General features: G+C 43.5%; 1 long non-coding RNA gene across 1 annotated transcript; it reads right to left on the bottom strand.

Moving 5' to 3' along the window:
* Positions 1 to 1290: 1290 nt before the first annotated feature.
* On the bottom strand, positions 1291 to 14948 carry LOC120407445. Its single transcript, XR_005599976.1, has 3 exons — positions 14891 to 14948; positions 10529 to 10605; positions 1291 to 1981 (listed from the first exon to the last, which is right to left on the bottom strand). It is a non-coding gene; the product is annotated as an uncharacterized LOC120407445 (long non-coding RNA).
* Between the last annotated feature and the right edge of the window lie 416 nt (positions 14949 to 15364).

Raw genomic sequence — 15364 nt, 5'->3', positions numbered from 1 at the left:
TCATCATAAGTCTAGTTTGGATTGTATAGAACTATCCCACATAGTCCAGAGAAAAGGAGTGAAATAAAAAAGAAAGAATGAGAAACAGAAAAAAGGAATGAAATAAGGAAAAAAAAATTCAGAGAAACATCAAGATAGTGTCTTCCATTGAGATTAGATTGCCTTCAAATGGAATTGGCTACAAATAGACCAGGAGAGAACCTCAATACACTGTAATAAATTTGTGAGAAGATGGATGACTATAATGCCTGTTATTGTGGAGAGAAAGGACTTGCTAATGATCAGCTGAAATTGTTGCCGTGAATGCAGTACTATTGGTTGGTGATGTCACTTCAATGAAAAGCAAAATGTTTTGTCTGGAAGAGAAATTAGAGGAAGAACAATAATGTTCACTGCATTTGGGTTTGGTTTTACTTATCTATATTATGCCGCTAATAAAAGAGAACACATTTTATTTTATTTTAATTTGTGTTATAAATAGCATTATTAGTTAGGAGTTCTGAAATATTTGAAAATGTATGTTCACCCTCCCTAAAAAATGTTTCAAACTTGGGTGCCTAAAGTTAGGGCTAGTCAAAAATTTTCTGCCAAAACTCTCAGTGGAAAATTGAATTTTTGACAAAAAAATTCACAGAAAGTGTTCACTTTCCACAGAAAATTTCAAGTTTACACTGAAAAAATGATAATCCAAAAGAGTTATGGCTGAAAACTTTTTGATTTTGGGATTTTTGATGATAAATCAAAATCTTTAGCAGAAACAAAAACAATTTTTTGAGCAGTTCTAATCTACATCCATATTCAGGCGCCTAAATAAATGCCCTATTTTCATTTACTTCAATAGGAGCTGTGGGTACTCAGGCCACATATTTAGTTGCCTTCATCCGTATTTAGGTACCCAAATTTAGGCAGCCATATTTGAAAGTATTGGCCACATTCAGTGGATTGACATTTTAACCATTTGGCAATAATATTTTGATACAATCATTCCCTGTAAAACACAAACTGTTCCTAGTGTTTGATGTCAATATTTTAGATGTATTTTTTTTTAGAAGTTATTTTATAATCTATTTGTTTTCATTGTAAATAGCTTCGTTCAGTGATATTTCTGGGTTGCACAAGAGGAGCCAGTCTTGATCATTACAAATTACTTGTTTCTTAAATGAGTCAAACAAATATCCACCACATACTTTCTCCAAAAATTTGGGGAGCCTTTACTAGGGCTGGTTTGAAATGCTAGAATGTTGTTATTCTGCAAAAAATGACTTGTCCTATGCAGTCAGTCATAAACCAAGCTGTTTCTGGATGCAGCCTTCTCACAGCATTCCCTGGAGCGAGTCTCTGTACTGAAGTGAGGCCTGACCTACTAAGTAGTTTTTTCAGGAAGATACAATATTCCCTATTTAACTAACACACTAGCTTTCAGCTGAATAATCTATACACACATGTGCTTGCTTTTAAGGTGCAACAGCACCTCTCCTCGGCCCTCTCCCTTCTCCCAGCTCTTATAAACATTTTGCAGCAATGACCCAACACATTGCAGTATCACAGTTGCAAGCTATAAGGACAGTACAATCTAGCGTGTACAGCACTGGACTAGAACTCAGGTGACCTTGGCTCTATTGCTGGCTCTAGTATTGAGCAGCTGCATGATCTTAGGCAAGTCACTTTACTTAGCTTCTTTTCCCCTCACACCCTTTGTCTCGTGTGTTTAGATTCTAAGCTCTTTGGGGCAGTGACTGTATCTTACAATGTGTCCATAGAAGGTGGCAGCAGAACTTATTTGCATGAGCTCATCATCTCCTCAGCAGCTTTCCCGAGCAGAGCAGATTTCTGTTTTCTTGAGGAAAGGCTTCCTCCGCAGATGGACCTATTTGCTGCAGAGCCAAGATATTTCAGGGCTTACGCAGACATTTGCTGTTTCATGTGGTAGAATGCAGACTGCATTTCTGTTCGGATTGCTAGTGTATTTTCTTATGTTTATCTGGAAAATAAATTTAAAATATACACTATTATTATTCTGATGAGATTGAATTGACTCTGTTTTAGCATAAGCTTTAAGATACCTGGCTTTCACTGATAAATCACAGGCTGTATTTCAGGTGTCACTCAAAAGCACCCTGAATATGTCCTGATCTTGGATGGCAAACTAAAAATGTTGACTTGCCACCCTAACTTCTGATGAACAACACCTCAGACAAAAAGAAGCCGTTTCTGTTTCTTTTTAACACTAATTTTACTGCTTGTGAAAAATACCTGAGTGGCAACACTGGAAACTAAAGTAATCCACAGGGCGGGTACAGCACACGAAGGACTGCAAGTTTCACCAAACTCCCTCCCCTACCCTTCACTGACATACAACACTGGAAAAAACCATGAGCCCATCAAGTCTTGTTTCTAGCAGTGGCATGTAACTGATACTTCAGATGAAGGTGCAGTCCCTTCTGCTACCTGACGCCCTCATTTCAATAATACACCCACCCAAATTATGCAGTGACTTTACAAAGAAAGAACAATTCCCAACCCCCGGTCAACCACGTGGTAATCAGTGTGAACCTGAAAGCACAAGATCTGATATTGTACTTCTACAATGATATGGTGGCACCCCCTCTAGGAGGAAAGAGTAGTTTAAATCTCCATGCCCATCAAAAGCTTAGACTTTCTACTCATTCTGCCAACAAACATTTCAACTGGTACCAGGTCTGAGGGTGTTTTTTGTTCTATACAGCGGTTGAGAGATTTTTTCCTTCCATAAGGAGCATTATGCTCACTGTTGGTTAGTCCAAATTTTGGAAGTGACTGAAATACCTTCAAATAGGACTCTAAGGCATCCCACATCTGTATGTATACTCAACTCACATTACTGCTAATGGGTTGAACATGTGAGTAGACAAGAGACTAGATCCCAACCATAAAGTTGAATAAAATGCAGAACTCTTATGTGCTTGAAAAAACAGATGTATGCACCTCCTTGGAGAGGGGTCGGGGGGAAGAGATTGAGAGAGGAGAGAGATAGAGAGAAAGAGAGTATGATTGAGTGAATGGGGTGACTAAATGTTTAACATTCATGTGATGAGTTGCAAATTAGGTAAATCGCAGGATTATTCAATGACCTTTCAGAATATGGCTCATATCCAGCCATTATCAAAAAGAAGAAAAAATGGATGGATTAAATGATGTAGAAGGTTCTAACTGTAATGTGATTTGTGGTCTAAGCACATTCCCCAGCAAAAAATGAAAATAAAAAAAGGTTAAACTCAATTCTAAACTGCTTTCCTCATTCAGTCGTATTCCTTTGTCTAAGGTATAATAGTGACTAAGGCCATATTGAACCATAAGGGAGACATTTTTCCAAGGCACAATGGGGAATTCTTGATTTTTCAAAGGGATCTCTGGGATCTCTTCTTAAATGCATGAGACGTGGTTTTAAGGTACAGTGATTTTGGGGAAGGCCATTTTGGAGCATTGCCAAGGGAGCAAGAACAAGGGGACACTAGAAGTAGCTATTTTTCTTGGACATACCGGTATTTATCATCTGCCACTGTGCTGACGGGCCTAAACAAGGAGCTGCAGGGGGCATACCAGGCATGCCAGCCAACAAAGGCGGGAGTGAAGACATAGGTCTGAGGATTGGGGGAATAAAGAGAATGAGGCAGAGGGAGGAGCTCCAGAGACAGTGAAGACAAGCTGTTGCAGCATGGGAGTGATGCAACCATTTGCTCCGTGAGCTGTTCCTGACTCAGCACTGAACTGGCACATTGAGGTTAAAAAATAATCTGGGGTTCACACAATTTTTTAGCCTGTTGCACTTAGTGAGGGTTTGTAGAGAACAATGCAAAGGCCTTTTCAAATCTGGGAGCCCAGAGTAAGGCATACAAATCCATATGGATAAGTGGCCTCGATTTTCAGAGGTGTTGAGGGCCCAAGTCACATAAATATTTCAAGTGTATTGAACAAAATTGCAGACAGAGGCCAATGGGAGATCAGGTGCTTGGCCCCCTTTGGAAAACAGGCCACTTTTATTTGGATGCCTACAGTGGACTTGGGACACCCACATTTGAAATTTTTTTACTTGAATATCGATATCCCAAACACTTTCCAGTCATTTCACCCACTGCTAATGCCATGCGTGGGTAGGAGGGTACTAACTGGCCAGAACATCCTAATCAAAAGACCCTACGCATAATCAACAGCATAAAATTCACTACCTTGCAAGAATGAAAAGCTAAGTCTGGCCTGCTGGGAATTAAACCTGTGGTTGCACAGGACACATAACTGCTTTGCTGAACTGGGGCTTTAAGCATGTGCTTAAATTCAAGCATTTGCTTAATTCTGTCCTTATTCAGCGAAGCACTTAAGCATGAGTTTAAAGTTAAAGTGTTGTGCTGAATCAGGTCCTACAGCAAGAAGGCCTGGGTAGTCTATTCTCCTCACAGTGTGTGTGTAATGCATGTGCATAAACATTAACAGTATATTTTTAGATGCCCATCTTGAGAAAAGAATAAGCCAGATGAATACATTCAGCTTCCATTCCATTAGCTCAGAGAAGCAATAAAACCCACACGGGAGTTAAATATTACCAACAGCATGAAAGAAAAAAAGTCCTATCAGAGGTTTTGAACCACTGTGTCTCCATCTTTTTTCCCTCTCTACTGCTGTTCGGTGTGCAAGCATGAGACAACCCACCGCAAGCATGAAATTAGAAATGTTGAGGGCTATTAAACTCTGTGGATTTTCACAGGGGTTCAACACAAAGTTCTCCAGCACAGGGTGTTTCTGTAATTGTAATACACTTTGAAAATTAACAGTGTTCAGTGGCCCACAAACTCACACTGCTTTCTCCATAGTGTCCTGGTGTTGTATTAGGCTGTGATATAGAACAGGTGAGGATTCTTGCTGGCTTCGGATTGCCTGAATATTTTCAGTTCCCTTAATGCTGACTGGGCTGCTTTGTTTATCGAGATGAGTTTCTTTCCTTCTGTGTTTATACAATGAAATATCTTTACAGTAAAGGATCAAAAATGGCTTTATAAGGTTGAGGAAGAATGGTCTTGTGTTTAAGGCACTGACTGGCTTGGGGGACTTGCTGGCTTTAATCTGCAGCTCTCCCACAGACTACCTGTAGCCAATTCCTCTCTCTCTGTGTTCCCCCTATAAAATGGGGAATGATGATACATCTGTCTGTCTTGTTCATTTAGATTTTAAGTTTTTCAGGGCACGACCTGACTTTTACGCTGTGTTTGTACAGTGCCCGGCAAAACAGGGTCCTGATATTGGCTAAAACCTTCAGGCATGACCGTAGTGCGCACACACAAAAAGGAATAATAGTAATAATAAAGCCAGCCCTGCAACTGGGAGTCTCCCCTATGGTGTGTTGATGGTTTCCTAAAAGGACATGGGCACAGGCTACGAGAACAAGAAGACAGGATTGGACGAGACCATGATAAAGTTTCTGTAACCATAAAAAGTCTGATCTTGTTATTGAAGTCAATGGGCATCAATGAGTAGGATGAGGTCCAGAATATTTTATCTCTAGGTGTTTATCCTGGGTAAGAGCAAATTAGCTCTGGTAAAATGCAAACCAATGTGTTCGTTTGCACAAAATCTGGACTGGATCTTTTTTTGAGGTTCTAAAATGCTGTGATAATTTTGTCCCCTGTTATTTTTCATTGTCACTCACCTCTTGGTTCCAACCAGGACTGGAAGCGTCAGCCAGCAGAGCCAATCCCCAGGCAACCGACGAGTGCAGCTGGCTTGTAATAGGCTGCCTGATTGGTTGGAAAAGTCAGCAGACCAGCTCTTAAACTCAGCAGCAGTAGCAGTTCAATGGCTGCTCAAAGCATTCACCCAAGCTGGGATAGCTCCTCCTTGGTCCCAGCCTCACCTCACTCCAGGGAACCCAGCACTGACTGTTGGCTCCAATTCCTGACCTCTGACTTTGGCACAGACCCCTGGCTCAGGCACCTGGCCTCTGACTCCAGCTCTGAGCCTAGGCTCTGATTCCTGGCTTCCAACTCCTGCTCCAACCATGAGGCACAACTGCTGATGTCCCAGTCATATGACAGCAAGCACAAATGCCAGATTACCATGAGAGACGCTGATCTCCTGGTGCTATCCAGGGGGGAGAGATAGCTCAGTGGTTTGAGCATTGGCCTGCTAAACCCAGCGTTGTGAGCTCAAACCTTGAGGGGGCCACTTAGGGATCTGGGACAAAAATCAGTACTTGGTCCTACTAGTGAAGGCAGGGGGCTGGACTTAATGACCTTCTGAGGTCCCTTCCAGTTCTAGGAGATAGGTATAGCTCCAATTATTATTATTATTCTTTTTTTATCCTCCCAGAAAAACTGACAGCAGAGATTGCTGAAGTCTCCTGAGAGCCTGTTCTTGCAATATTTGCAGCCCAGGTTTGGAAAGACAACAAATTGGATAACCCGTGTGAGGCTGAGAGAAGCAACTGAAGCTTTGGCTGCCTTTCTGATCTCAGCTGTCTGAGACCCATCACTGATGTGTTGCATGGCCTTTTTCACTAGCAGCTTTGGAGACATTTAAGCAAACACAGATTCATATCTGAAGGACAGCAAGGGCTTAGGAGATTGCTGGATAAGGGGCTGGAGGGTGCAGAGCAAAGGTAGCAAAAAACACTGATGCTAAATAAAAGTGCTGAATCATGTGGAAATATAAAAAGCAAAGGTAAAAATCTTTAAATGAGAAAAAAGTCTCTCCTCTCCCCCATCTTTCAAAGGAAGGTCTGAAAACACTCCAGCAACGTGGGCTGGTTAGCATAGGACTGCAGGAAGGAATCATCAGAGATCCATAAAGGTTAAGGTCAGATGGGACCAGTGATGGCTTGAGGCTTCTGAACCAATTCAGATTATTTTACTGCATTGGATCCACTTTTGGCCCTATTGCATCAGATAGAAAATCCTGTAAGGATGCAAATGGCGGAGGAAAGGGGTTGATGAAGATTTATTGTCATGGTCTCTCCATCTCCAAGCAGCTCTCGTGTTGTGGGAAGCATCACGGAACCAGCTGATGACAGCTCTGCAGCCCAGCCAAATTTTCTGCTGAGTTACTTGGAAGGAGGAGGTGGAAGCCAGATCTGTGACCTTCAGTAGACTTCCACAGCACAGGAAACCATGGGATCTTTTCTGCTGAATAAGGCTCTTAATTACAGCTGCTAGACTTCAGAAAGGTCAGTGCTCTGTTCAGTAGTAGCAAACAGCTTGTCTTTCAGCTCCTGTCATAAAGTTTCCTTCAAGCTGTTACTTAAACTAATGTTAATAAATACACAACTATGTTGGATTTCATATTGGTGGCAATTCATTAATTATTTGAATATCCACTACCCTAGACATAATAACGGGATGATATTTTCACGCTAGCGTATTATTGAAAAGTACAGCCCCATATTTTTCAAACAATCAGTTCCTCAGACTAATTTTATGTGGCCCAAAATGAAGATTCTGACTACCGGATAAAACCAGAGAAACGTTAATAGATCTCCTCTAAATTACTAATAATACCTTCATTGAGAACTAACTGCAGCCATGTTACTACAAGGGCAGGGAAAAATCACAATGGTTAACTTTAAGAAATGCCTGGAACATCTTCTTCATAATTAATAAATGAAAAATGTTACTGCAGCCAATCAATAAAATTGTTAGCGAGAATTGATCGGACGGGGAACTCTTTTTGTGGGTACAATTTTTCACCTATTCAGAACAAAAGACTCCCTGGGGTGCTATCAAACTGATAGACACTTAAGAGTCTGACCCAAAAGGGGAAAGGGAAAAAAAAAGAGAGAGACAATTAATTAAAACCGTGGAGAGTGACGTCTGCTTTGAGTTTTGCAGAAAAGAAGCAGACTCAGGTGTGGAGATTGTTAATAAGCTGCTCTTGCTGGTCAGTGTGAAATGACAACAGATAGCAAGCATTGGGAGGTACTGGACCACTACTTCCCTTTCTGTTTTGTCCTGTGCTTTCACTAGACAAAGGGGGTGTGGAAAAGGAAGCATATCTAACCCTGGTGTAACTCCACTGAATTCACTGATGATTTCAGTGCTCTACCTCAGGGATCAGTTTGGCTCACTGTGGCCTCTGGTATTGCTATGAGAAAGAAATGGCTACATTTGATTTACTGTGATCTGGCACCAGGTTGCTTACACTGATGGTTAAGAGCTAGTTTATTCTATCATATTGGAAGCATGGACATGATACTGCAAGCTGAGCTGCAAAAGCAGACACCTGCACAAAAGTGGAACCCCCCTGACTTCACCGGGGCTTAGCACAAACGGAAGCCCATGGACTGCTGTGTGGCTGCAAAGGACCATCTACCTGGATCAGCTAGCAGGACTGAGATCTGCCACCATTATTATGTATATTACAGCAACACCGAGAGGCTCCTTTAGAGATCCAAACCCGATTGTGCTAGGCCCTGTACATAGTAAGAGACAGGCCCTGCCCAAAGAGCTTACAATCAAAATAGGCAAAGCAGACCAAGGACAGAAGAACAGAAGTGGTAACATCAACTACAACTGAACTTTACCCACTATCCACCGTGCGGGGGCGCATCGACGATTTTCTCGGATCGATATCATCGTCTCGCATCTAGACGCAATATACGATCTCCGATCATGTTGACTCCGTAACTCCACTAACTGAAGCGGAACGAGCGCGGAGTCGACCGGGGAGCCGTTGCGTTGCTCCCATGAGCATGAGTAGTGATAAATTATCAGATATCAGATGACTTGACTTCAGCTCCACGTTTCACGCTGAAGTTGTATCTTATATATCGATTTTCCCCCATAGTGTAGACCTGCCCTTTAACTATCACCGTGCTGTTGCCAAATTCCTCAACATGAATATATTTGGCATGTAGACAAAGCCTTACAAATGTTTTGCATATAACTTGCAAAAAAGGATCATGGGGTTGTATTGTTAAAATGTACCTGCTTTTAAATAAGCACAGATATCTGAGGCAGGACTAATGCCTTTTACCTCATTTCGAACCCACTTGAATATTGTGGGTTCAAAAGTTCATCATGCTCTCACTCCTGTGCTACCGAGTGTGTGTTCTGCTTAGATATGGGCGTGAAAGAAAGGAGCACAGAGAGGAGAGCCATTGAAATGGGAAGAGTGAATGGGGGGGGAGAGGGGAAGGACTGGTGGAAATTTGGGGGGTTGTAAAAACTTTAAAAAAACCAACAGTTTTAATTTTGTTTGAAACTTTTCACATTTACTTCATTTTTTAAACAAAACCATTATAAAACATTTTTTAAACACGTGAAAATTTTATTCTCATTTTGAAAGATTTCATTTTGAATTTTTGTGTGGGTTTTCCCCTCTCTCATTTTTTTAAACCTTTCCTCCCTTTTTGGTGGAGGAGAAGGGTAAAACAAGAAAGAAAAAGCTGGAAAATCCTCCTCCCCCCCCAGCCCACACTCTCTTTCCACTATTTCAAAGACAAAAAATGAAAAATATTGACAATGGGGCAATTTTTCTAGGGAAAAAAAATGCATCAAACCCCTAGTTTTTGGGTTGAAAAAGCTTTTAAGTCAAAATTTTGAGCTGCTCTAATTAGTTCATGGCAAGCAGGGCATGAGTCTCCCCTGCATTAGTCTGCTGCTCACGAAGTGTCTGTGTGGACCGGCAGTCATGCGCTAACAGTTCCCTAGTGCGCTTTGCCCCACTCCACCTTCAGAGTGGCATAGATTAAAAAACACGAGGGAACTCTTAGTGTGCATTAGCAGGGTCCCCATGGCCACAGTCCAGGGCAGGCTAGTGGGGGGTAGATTTACACCCCAGCTTGCTGTGACCTAATTTCTCATGTAGACAAGCCCTGAGTGTGGCTTCCCGGGGTGTGGGCCAGACAAGGGGAGCAGTGCGGTGCAGGGTGTGCTGTTCTTTGTATTAAAGCATGAGAGTTTGTATTTAACGGATGTTATTTTTATTCCAACAGAACAGAAACCGGAGCTGCCATGGTTGGATCTGCCCTTTGCAGTCCAGGCCCCCTGCCTTCCAAAATGGAGGCCTCTGAGCCTTGCACAGTGACAGCTAATCCACACACCAGGCAGAGGAAAGAAGCAGTGGGGAGTGGGTGTGACAGTTTTCATTAGAGATACATAACTGCTTAAATATTACCCATGTGTACATTTCACAATCGTTATAATGACTAGGGGGCTCTGGGCTCTTGGTAGAGCCCTCACATGCCAGCCTTTGGTGAATTATTGGGCATATATTTCACCCAAAAAATCAGTGGGGAAAGAGGCCTCTTGGATCTGCTCTGACTCCATCCCAGTTTCAAATGAGTTGCCTGTGGATAAAGTGCAGCAGCTCCTTAAACCCACCCAGCTCCAGAGAACCTACCTACTAGAACCCAAGTGGCTCCCCAGCTCCTTGCAATGCTGGCCCTCCCCCAGCCTCCATAACACCAACCCTGGGCAGGGGGTTCTTTCACTGGCCTCTAAGGGATTGAGTTGTATTAAGAAAAAAGGAAACCTGAGATTAACGTAGGGTGGGCTAGGGCATGTACCTGTGAACCCTGAAGGTCCTGGGGGCATCCAAAGGCTTCACACAGCTGGGGGGGTTGGATGACCAGAAGCTCCAACCCTGAAAAGTACAGAAGCGAAGATGTTGTGGAGATTCTAAGTATCACAGGAGCGAAGCTTCTGCACTCAGGATAGGGCAGGAGAGTAGAGAAGGATGGTGGGGGAATAGCAGCTGGAAAGGAAAGTGAATAGGAAAAGGCAGGTTGTGCAGTGTTACCCTGCAGCTGGTTGATGGATGTCCCTAGAGCAGGCATCCTCTGGGGGCAGCAATGCACGACTCTACCTTTCCTGTTCCCCCAACCCAACCTGCCCAAGTTCTAGCTTGCCCTCTCCAGCTCTCAAATGCTCCGTTACCCTACTATTCACCCTCCCTCCTCCACAGCTCCACGGAGGTGCTCTTTCATATACACATAGCTCCAGGAGAAATAACCAATTTCTGTTTGACTGGAATTTAGACATTTGGGGTTTACCTGCACTTGAACAAGATCTGGCAATTGGGATTATGGATAAAAGCTCAAGGGTTTTTCAGAGCCACTGGATATCACAATAAGCAGGGAATAGAAAGCGGGCAGTGCATCCTCCATACACATACTGACCCTTCAGAGGAAAAACATTCTGAATCAGACTTAACGCTATCTACAACTTCTTAGTCATGTTGGGTATCTACTGGATGGGATTTGGGGTGGGCTAACCTGGTGTAAATTCATCAGCTGGAATCATAGAATATCAGGGTTAGAAGGGACCTCAGGAGGTCATCTAGTCCAACCCCCTGCTCAAAGCAGGGCCAATCCCCAGACAGATTTTTGCCCCAAATCCCTAAATGGCCCCCTCAAGGATTGAACTCACAACCCTGGGTTTAGCAGGCCAATGCTTAAAGTTAGGAGCTGTTTCCTGATTCGAGAGGTGAGCGTATAAGGGTCCAAGCACAAACCTAGATGAGTTCCATGGGAATTATTGCACTTCATTGTACTTTCTCCTGGCAAGGGCTGAAGGAAGGTGCGGTTCTGTGTTTCACATTGCGGCAGTACTGTATGGCTGGGGATTTAGTATTACATCGTGGTCCATGGAAGGCAGGGTAAGGTTTAGCATCTTGAGAGGTGGTATGCAAAAAAAATCCTAGTGAGTTCAGCCTGGGATGTGTCTTTTAGGGACTTACATTGCTGATTAACTGTTAAATCAACAGATTATTTGTGTGCACCGGAAACCAGTGTGTGGATGTAAGTTGTTTGGGTAAGGTGTATGCATGCAACAGAAACTCCCCTGATGGCATTGTAGGGAGAAGAGGAGGCATTTACTCTGCTGCTGGAATAGACAAGCTACCTACACCCTTCTCCCTGTACTCTGTAAGTGGTGATACAATCTTTCAGTCTAAAGGATAAGGGGCTAGATTCTCTGCTGGTGTAAACTGGAGTCAATAGAACTACACCAGTTTACAACAGATGAGAATTTGGCCTTAGATCATCTAAAGAATGTGAACCCTTCCCTTTTCACCCTCCCACCCCCACCCTACAACAGCTTCTTTAGTGTCAGTTCAGTTTTTTCATCAGGATGTGCTTGAGGGAATATCGCATTTCACCAGATCAGCTGCAAACGGGTGGGGGACACGATCAGACTCCCAATTTCATTTCTTTGTCACAGAAGATGAACAAATCTCTCTCTCTCTCACTCACTTTCTCTCTCAACATCATTGCTTCTTATCTTCAAAATACCAATAGTGACATACTAGTGTAATTAAGGTAGGGTTAGTGGCCAGCAAAAATAGAGATTTTTTAAAACGTTATACCCTTTCCTACAACATTAACTTTATATCATGCTTTTATGCATGTACAGTTAATTAAACTGGGGCCATGTAAGTAATTCCAGACAGACTCTGCAGTGCCTGATGAAGAAAGTCTTATGTGAGTCACATTGTCATGGGAGTCACAGAAATGGTGCTGTTAAGCCATGATTGCGGCAGTTTCAGCATGTTTACTGTCAGTGCTGGGGTCAGCTTGGAGCACATTTTGGTAGGTTGTGGGCAGGTCCAATTGCTGGGAGGACTGGAAGGGTCCCATCAGGCTAAGCAGCTCGGTGGCGTATGGTCAGAGACAAGGAGGGGATCTCACTCAGTTTGCTGGGAGATCTGGGTTAGGGTTCTTGCCAATGGGTTGGGAGCAAGTAAAGCATCTTGGAGTGGGAGTTTGGTTGGGTGATCTGAGGGAGGAGGGATGCTGCAGGCAGCTTTAGCAGATGGGTGAGGAGCCTGGTTTGGCTGTTTTCAGGTGATTGTTGGCAGGAGTTGCAGGTAGGTTCAGCAGGCAGGTAAGGTTACTAGAGCAAGGTAAAGCAGTCTGTTTGGGGTCGTTAGCATGGAAGGACAGCAGATGGATTCAGAAGTCAAAGTATTTGTTGTCAGGGGTGTTTATTGTAGGTCCACACAACAGTGTGTGGTTGTCTGTGTGCATGTGTGTGTGCATCCATGCAAAGATTTCTGCTCCCTACTGCTTTGCATACATCTCTCCAGATTTGGGGGAGAGGGGCGGCGCTGGGGGAGCTATGAGAGGAGTCATGTCTACATGTCTTTCAGTGCTCTCCAGTTTTCTGGCATGTGGGTTTCAGGGGTGTTTCCTTGGCCATTACCCTGCTTTGAGTAAATGTTCACACTGTAACGAATCCATGGCCAGAGAGAACAGACATGTGCTTACCAGTGAAGCTGGTACGTGCAGCAATGGGGACAGAATGCAGAGCTAATGGAGAATTCCTGGTAGCGGTCGGATTGCTAGGAGTTATATTGATGTGTACGCTGCAGATCACAGATGGTGATATCATCTGTCATGCTTAGCAGCTAGAGGGCACTAGTACAAACACACCCGGAATACTAGCATTACAAAGAACCTCCTCACTTTTATCAAACTGTTGAGGCAAAGCCCCAAGTACAAGAAAGTTGGGTCCGCATTTCATGATTGGTCTCCTGGGTGAGGCTTTCCTACTGTGCCCCCTTTTCAGGCCCAGGAGAGTCCAAGTACATGGCCCTGGCTCGGGTCCACTGTGGTGTAAATTATGCCATTTCTGAGTGGGGGGTCTCACACAGTGAGCACTCAGGATGCACTTTGGGGGCAGAGGAGTGCTGGTGTTGTCCTAGAGTGTTTCACTCTCTTGAGGAGCATCTCCCTTCATACATTTCTGTTCCTATCTCACTCTTGTGGATGGGTGCCGCTTGGGCACAGCTATTGGGGAAGACGTGGCAAGCAATTCCAATTGGCAATTTGGTCTCTTGGGAGACAGCTTCTGGCGGCACTGGGCACTACTTCCATCCTGCCTCAGGGTGAGGTTTGGAGTGACAGGACCTCAGTTGCTCAATTTCCTCTTACTAAAATAAAAATCAACACGTCTCTAAAATCAGACTGGAGATAGCACTGGGATTCTTATCAATATCCCCAAAAGCTGGGAGGATAGCCCTGGCTGTTCAGTAGCAAAGCTGGTTTCCTGACACTGTCTTGTATGGACACCTTGCAGAAGTGGGCAGTTTCCCAGGGACAGTGGGCAGCGCTACAGTAGCAGCTGTAGCAGAGGTGGTGCTCTTCTGCTTAATGAACAGGAGCATCCTGAAGATTCTCAGCGAGTGGGGCTCATAGCAATGGCTCCAATCAAAATTTTTTCCTTCCCCACCCCCTTCTTTCCCATGACGTCTGACATTTCTGAGACTGAACTTTGTTACAGACAACTACTGAATGTCAGTGGACTGGGGAAATGAGAGCTGGACTAAGCTATGGTACACCAAAAGATAGCATGAAAAATGTGAAGCACGAAGTATGGGTAAGAGATCTCTGAAAAACTTGGCAGTTCCTCACAACAGAGTTTCATGCAAACACTTTCTTTGCCATCAGTCCACACAGATTCACATGCCAAAAGTTCCAGGGTTTCACTAATTCAGGTAAAACAAAAACTACAAAAAATAGCTGGCCTTCTGACACCATTGCCTATCATGCTGACAATACTGCCTCATTGGTTCCTTGACCTCCCCCTTATAGGGTGACCAGATGTCCTGATTTTATAGGCACAGTCCTGATTTTGTGGGCTTTTTCTTATATAGGCACCTATTACCCCCCAGTCCCTGTCCAGATTTGTTACACTTGCTGTCTGGTCACCCTATCCCCCTATGTCTGCCTGCATCCACCTGTCTCTTGTCTTACTCTTAGATTCTAGGCTCTTCGGTGAAGGGACTGTCCTTCTGCCCTGTGTTTGTACAGAGACAAGCACAGTGGAGTCTGGGTCCATAACTAGGGCTTCTGGGTGCTACCACAGTACACGCAGTGAACAGTAATAATGTGATTTTGATGCAAAACCAATAATCATTCTAAACTTACAAATCTTCTGATGAACCTGGTCTGAGTTTTCAACTTGTAACAAGACCCAGATCTATGGTCAATAAACCATTCAAGGAATTGCTGAAAGTTACATTGTCTGGCACTGCAAAGACAGATATAAAAACGTGATCAGTTCAAAGCATTAATCACCATTTGTAAAGTACTGGACCTGATTCACGGTGCATTATTCCAATTTTATACTGGTCTACACTGGAGCTACACTGTCATAAAACAGGAGCCATGCAGTGGTGAACCAGGTCCAGTGCATTTTAAAATTAAGCCAAATCTACTGTCAGTAAACTACTAACCATGGGCTTTCATGGGTGACTTTCACCAGGATATCTAAGCACTCAGATGGAAAGGAGGTGCTGGCATTTGTATACATAGTTACACGCTACAAAGTGCAGAATGGTGATTACATATATCCAATTACAACATGCAAGGTTTGAAACCCTAGAGGTTCTGATCACTGAT

Source organism: Mauremys reevesii, linkage group 6, assembly GCF_016161935.1.
Source record: "Mauremys reevesii isolate NIE-2019 linkage group 6, ASM1616193v1, whole genome shotgun sequence".
NCBI lineage: Eukaryota > Metazoa > Chordata > Testudines > Geoemydidae > Mauremys > Mauremys reevesii.
Note: the sequence above shows the minus strand (reverse complement) of the source record. Positions and strands in the feature narration are given on the sequence as shown.